The sequence below is a fragment of the Tursiops truncatus genome, chromosome 2 (genome assembly GCF_011762595.2).
Source record: "Tursiops truncatus isolate mTurTru1 chromosome 2, mTurTru1.mat.Y, whole genome shotgun sequence".
NCBI classification, from domain to species: domain Eukaryota; kingdom Metazoa; phylum Chordata; class Mammalia; order Artiodactyla; family Delphinidae; genus Tursiops; species Tursiops truncatus.
This window is the reverse complement of record NC_047035.1, coordinates 81,587,509-81,594,185: the sequence shown is the minus strand read 5'-3', so window position 1 is coordinate 81,594,185 and position 6,677 is coordinate 81,587,509.

Genomic DNA, 6,677 nt, shown 5'->3' with positions numbered 1-6,677 from the left:
ATTGAGAGGGAGCAAAGAAGAGGCTATTGTAGTAATAAAAAGTAATGGCAGTGGTTCAGTTACGTACTGCTGCATAACAAATCATCCCCAAATGTAGTGGTTTAGGCACAACAGTCATTTTAGTATTGCTCATGGTTTCTGTGGGTCTAGAATTCAAGAAGGGCTCAGCTGGACGGTTCTGGTTTGGAAGTTTATAGTGCACTTGCAATGGGAGTTTGGGGACGGAGGGATAGCTGGGACGGGAGACTGGATCTGTGCTCTCCCATGGACTCTCCATGTCAGTTGGTTTGTGCATTCTCACAACATGGTGACTCCAGGGCACCCAGACTGCTTATATGATAACAGAAGGCTTCAAAGTTGAGTATTCCAGTCAACAGTGCAAAAGCTGCATCATCTTTTTTGATTTAGCTTGGAGAATCACACCAGAGTACAGATCAACAAACCTTCTCTATAAAGGCCCAGAGAGTAAATGTTTTAGGCTTTGTGAGCCACATGGTCTCTGCCACAACTACTCATAACCACTCAACTTGGCCATTGTAGCATGAAAGCAGCTACAGTCAATTAAATGAGCATGGCTATGTTCCAAGAACACTTAATTTATGGACAATGAAATCTGAATTTCACATAATTTTCACGTGTTGTGAAATATTATTCTCTTGATTTTTTTTTCAACCATTTAAAAATGTAAAGAACACTCTTAGCTTGCAGGCTGTATGAGAACAGGCATCAGGGCAGACTTGCACAGGCTATGATTTACCAACCCCTGCTCTACCAGAGAGATATCTAGTTGGGTATGTCCACTGGCAGTCGGAAACACAAGTTTTATACTCATGAAAAATGTCTGAGCCAGAGTTACAGAGTTGGGTGTCACCTGCACAAGGGTGGCAGCTGAAGACCCCCAAACCAATGGGATTTCCCCAGAAATGGGCACTGAGTGGGAAGTCAAGTTATCTCAGGGTGGAATCTTTGGGACTACAGCAATCAAGGGGTGATTTGAGGAGACAATGAAGAAAGGCCAGAGGAGGACCAGAGCCCAGACCCCATTTCACCTTTTACCTCGACTCTAAATTTCAATCTTCTTGTCCTCACCTCCCTTCCCTTTTCCCAACCCTAATCCCCACCCCCAGGCACTACTCTCAAAGTCAGAGGTAGAGAACAAGGTATATAACACTTGAAATTGGAGATTTTTTCACCCTCCTTTCTGTCCATTCATTCATGCACAAAACAAAATAACTTTATTTGTGAAATCATATGTCATTTAAATACTAGGTGTCATTACTGCATTTTAAAGATTTTCTTAAAGAAAGCTGGCATAATAGATTTTTATGAACCACAATAATTTACCAAATAGAGAAACAGACTAACAAATTTAACCATATGGGTTAGTATTTGAAAACATTATTATCTGCATCTTACTGACTGACAAGGAAAATAAATTTCTCTAAAGGGGACACTAAATTGAAGCCTTTTGTAAAGAGACTGAAAGTTGCTTAACTACATTTTCTCCACTTCTTTAGTCTTTCAAGAATCTGTTTAGAATTTCTTCGGAGAAGAGACCCTAACCCTGGGTAAATAATTGAAGTAATGAATGTATTTTTTATTCAATGTTGGGGGGCCAGGAATGATAGATCTCTTGGCACATGAAAGGTCTGTGCAGGACGCACAATAATATTCGATGAGCAAGGTATTAGAAGTGAGTTCAGATAATTTTGTGAATTGAGGCCAGGTTAAAAGTAACAGAAAAGCAGAAGTAGCATTGTCATGATGCAGCTCAAAAGAAGCAAGGCAAAAGCAACCCAATCACATGACAAGCTCTGAGAGGACAGATTTCTAACCGTGGTGAGGTGGGAACGTGTGGGTTGGTGGGGGGACCCTCAGGGACCTTTCTGTGATTCATTTATACAGTTTCCACATAGCCAATCATTCATTTATTTAGCAAATACTGAGCGAACTTCTAAGCAGAGATACAAGTCAAAATGAAGAGTACTCTGTGGGGCTGAAGTATAAACAACATTTAAATAGCATTCAGTCTTTGCCCAGTGGAAATTATACTTTGTTAGTGAAGATTCCTCATGTGCTTGAAAGGATGGCTCTGGATTGCAAACATAAAATTTTCTATTGACCCCCCTTCCTTTGAGATTAGTGAAGCTAGAAACCCAGCCTAAGGAAACTGTAATTTCAAAGCCCTTTGCTTGTGATGCCGACAGCCAATGATCAGGAGGTTGGCACCTTTATTTAAGAAAACAACTTAATGGGGTTTCCCTGGTGGCTCAGTGGTTGAGAGTCCGCCTGCCGATGCAGGGGACACAGGTTCATGTCCCGGTCCGGGAAGATCCCACATGCCACGGAGCGGCTGTGCCCGTGAGCCATGGCCGCTGAGCCTGCACGTCTGGAGCCTGTGCTCCGCAACAGGAGAGGCCACAACAGTGAGAGGCTCGTGTACCACAAAAAAAAAAAAAAAGAAAGAAAGAAAACAACTTAATGAGTGTTTCTGTTTTGTAAATTAGGTCCTGGGGCCCAGTGTGGAGAACTATAGCTTCCAGTCTAATAATGTAAGGCTATCTCCTTGAAGGATAGGGGAAATCTTTGCATAATTCTGTTCTGCTATTTCAGAGGTTACCTTAGAATTTGTAGTATAAATATTTATGTCTGTCTTCATGTGATAACATTTCACGTATAATCTAAGGACTTTGCAATTCCATTTCTCTCCTCCTAGCTTTTGTGCTATTGTCATACATTTTATTTCTACATCTGTTATATACCACACACTACATTGTTTTTATTATTAGTTACACCGTCAATATTCTTGTAAAAAGAATTAAATATGAGTAAAGCATTTATTTGATCATGTAGTTACTACTTCTGGTGCTTTTCATTCCTTTGTTTATACCCAGATTTCCATCTGGTATCATTTTCATTCTGGCTGAAAGACTTTTTGCATTTATTACAGTGTAGGTCTGCTAGTAATGAATTCTTTCAGCTTTCATATAACTCTCTTTATTTCAGCTTTGCTTTTGAAATATATTTTTGTTGGATATAGAATGCTGATCTTGTTTATTTGTCCTTGTTTATTTGATCCAATTTTGCCAAAAGTTTATCGACTTTATTAGCTTTTTCAAAACCAACTTTTGGCTCTATTGATCCTCTATATTGCATGTTTTCTAGTTTATTAAATTCCAACCTTATCTTCTGTAAAAATTTTAATAAACAGAAACCTCAGTTAAAGAGAGTCAGGAGACCAGAAGGGGGCACTCTCATGTCCTGTGGTGAGAGCAGAGCCCAACAAGAAGAATGAACCCTCTTCTTTCCAGGCAAGGACTCAGCCAATGAAAAGGCATGGACTCTACCTCTTTCAACTTCCTTTTCCTCTCTGTAACATTGTTCTCCTTCCCTTGCCATGCAGGACATGCACGTGGCCAACCATGGTTCCAGACCCTGAATTACAATTCTCGGCCGATCCCAAATAAACTCATTTTTGCTGGAGAAATATCTGGCAGTCTATTTATCTCAGGTCAACTCTTCTTGTTCTCTTCCTTTATAAACTTTCTTCATCTTTATTACACTATTTTTCTAACTTTTCATATTGGCTTTTTAGTAGCTCATTAGTTTTAACACTTTCTTCTTTTCTAATATTAGAATTTAAAGCCATAAATTTCTCTCCAAGTATTGCTTTAGCTGCATCTTTCATGCTTTGATATTTATTTTTATTTTTGTTCTGCTCTAAAGAATCTTAAATTTTTATTTTAAGTAACCACAAGCTATTTAGAAGTGTGATTTTAATGTTCCTTATATATATATATTTCTACTTATCTTTCTGTTTCCTAACTTCATTGAGATCAGAGATCTGTTTTTGACCGAATTTGTTTTCTGGCCCAATATATAGTCAATTTTTATAAATTTTCTAAATGTGTTTGAAAACAAAGTATGTTCTGCAATTTGGGGGTACAATATGTATTCATTAGATGAAGCTTATTTATTATGTAATTAATCCTATGAGCCCCATAAAAGGTCAGGGCAAAATAATTTATATACTAATTTTATATCTCTAAATTTGATTGCTCCTCAAATCTATATTCATATATTTAAGTCCCTAGTCAACTTCTCCACTGCAAATAGTCACTGCAAATGTGATACAGCCTCCCCACCCCCACCCCCAAGACTTGCTCCTTTCCCAGGCTTGTCTATATCAACATTTCTCCAGATTTAAGCCCCCAAATTATTCTCTTCTACTGATTCCCTTCTCCCACAGACCCCATTTAATCTATTAGGAAATCCTTTTGATGTCTCCTCCAAAACATATGTAAATTTTGTCCACTTCTTTTCATCCTTGCTATCTCCACCCTGATCCAAACAAGAGTATCTCACAAAGACTAACAGTCTCTCAGTTGGCCTTCCTCCTTTCTGTTTTGCCTCCCTCCTCCCCAATCAGTTCTCTGTACAGTTCTCAGAGTAATCTTTTAGAATTGTAAATTATAAAATGTCATCCCCCACTTAAAACCCTTCAATTATTTCCTCTCATACTTAAAATAAAATAAAAACTCCTTACCTTGGTTTAAAAAGCCTATGTGATCTGGCTTCTGACATTCTCCCCATGCTCACTCTGTTCCTGTTCTGCTCTTCTAGCTCATCCTGTAACCCATAAAGCTTGTTCCCAGCTCAGGGCCTGCATTAGACAGGATGGGGATAGGTTATGCAACTGTAAGACACAATCCCCAAATCACACAAAGTAACCCGAGGGGCTAGGTCATTCTCTAAGACAACTGTTGTCCATGAGAAGACTCAATAATTCAGGCTGCCTCAGTCTTGAGGTTCTACCATCTCAATATGTGGCCTTACCCATGATTGTTACGGTACAGGAAGAGGGTACTAGAGGGTCTTCTATCAGCCTGGAAATTATTTATATTACTTCGTCTCACAGTCTGTTTTCCAGAACTTGTCCATAAGCCCACCCACCTGCAAGATAGTGGGGAAGTGTGTACTCCTGTGTGCCAAGAAGAAACAAGTAAGACATGAATACCAAAGTCTCTACCACAGGACTGTTCCCTCTTCCTGGGATGCGCTTTCCTCTAATTTTCACATGACTGGCTCCCTATTGACACTTGGATTTCATCTCAAAAGCCACTTTCTTAGGCTGTCATTGGCCACCCAGGTATATAACTTTCAACTCTCTGATTTAGTTGTTTGTTCATTGAATACACTCTCTCCGACCTAGAATATAGGCTCCATGAAAGCTGGTAACTTGTCTGTCTTGCTCATCTTGGAATTGCCTTAATAAATATTTGTTGAATAATTTAATAATTACTCAAAAAAGTAAATCTGATCATGGCATCCTCCTCCCGTTAACGGATTTTTATAATCATCAGGATAAAGTTTAAACTTTCTGGTAAGACATATGAGTCTTCATAATATAATGTCTGATTACCTTTCATTCATCCCCAGGGACTGCCACTGGGGATACGGCAGTAAACTTAGAATCTTTAGCTTCATATCTTGGTGTGACTCTTTCCTGTACTCAGTGTTAGACAAAGTCACATAAACAACCTAAGACAGCTAACAAAGTTCTGCTTCTTCAGATAGATACTCTTTTAAAGTTTAGGATTTATTTAGTGAGGATGGGGACAGATTAATGGTCTACTGATACAAACTGTACACAGAAAGTGATTCACTTTGTAATTGCTTTCACTGGCTAAAGTTGAATCAACACTCTAAAATGATTCAGGAAAATGCTTATCACTTAGCTAAATTATGCTTATCATTTAGTTAAATACTAAATTATGTCACTGAAACAAAATAAAACAAAACAAACAACCCCAAAGCACCATGGACTTAAAGGTTTATTCCTTACTTGGGTAAAGTCCAGAGAAGTTCAGGTGGTCCTCCTCCATCATGTTACACCAGGTATACATGACTTCCAAGAAATCCTTAGCAGGGCAAGAGACAAACGAGGCCCACTGGTCTTAATTGCCTTGCCCCAACACTTCACTACCCCTCAAATCATCTGGCTAGAATTAGTCTTATGGCCTCAACCCATCCCCAGGGGAAGCTTGGAGATGTAGAGAAGCAAATGGATACTGGATCAGCACTAACAATCTCTGCTTTAATCAGTTCATCAGTTATTCCTTTGATCCTTTCTATCCACACTAAGAACACAATCAATCCATTCCCAAGTGAGACAACATAAAGTACCTTCTTAGTGTTGTATCCAGCTTAATGTCCTGGATCTCCAAATGACCTATGTATTTCTCTTCTTTGAGACATGTTTCTTCTCCATATATCTAGTAGTCAATTGATCTGCTCCTCCCTCCAACACATCCAATATACAATGCTGAAGCAAGAATGGGCTAATTAAAATAAAAACTCTCATTTGACAGGAGAAAGGAATAGTAGACATAAAGCAATAAATAAATCTATTAATCATTAAAAAAAAATAGGCCACAGAGCAGCCAGATCATGAAATGTCTCTGTTCAAAACCTTCCAGTGGATTTTTATCACCCTCAGAATAAAATCTGAACTCCTCCCCCTGCCTTACAAGGCCCTGAGATCTGGTGCCTGGTACTCTGTGACTTCCCCTCCTTTCATGAGCTTCCTCACTCTGCCACCTCTAGTCACACTAGCCTCTTTGCTGTTCAACAAGCCAAACTCCTTCCTCTTCAGACCCTTTGCATTTGCTCTTCCT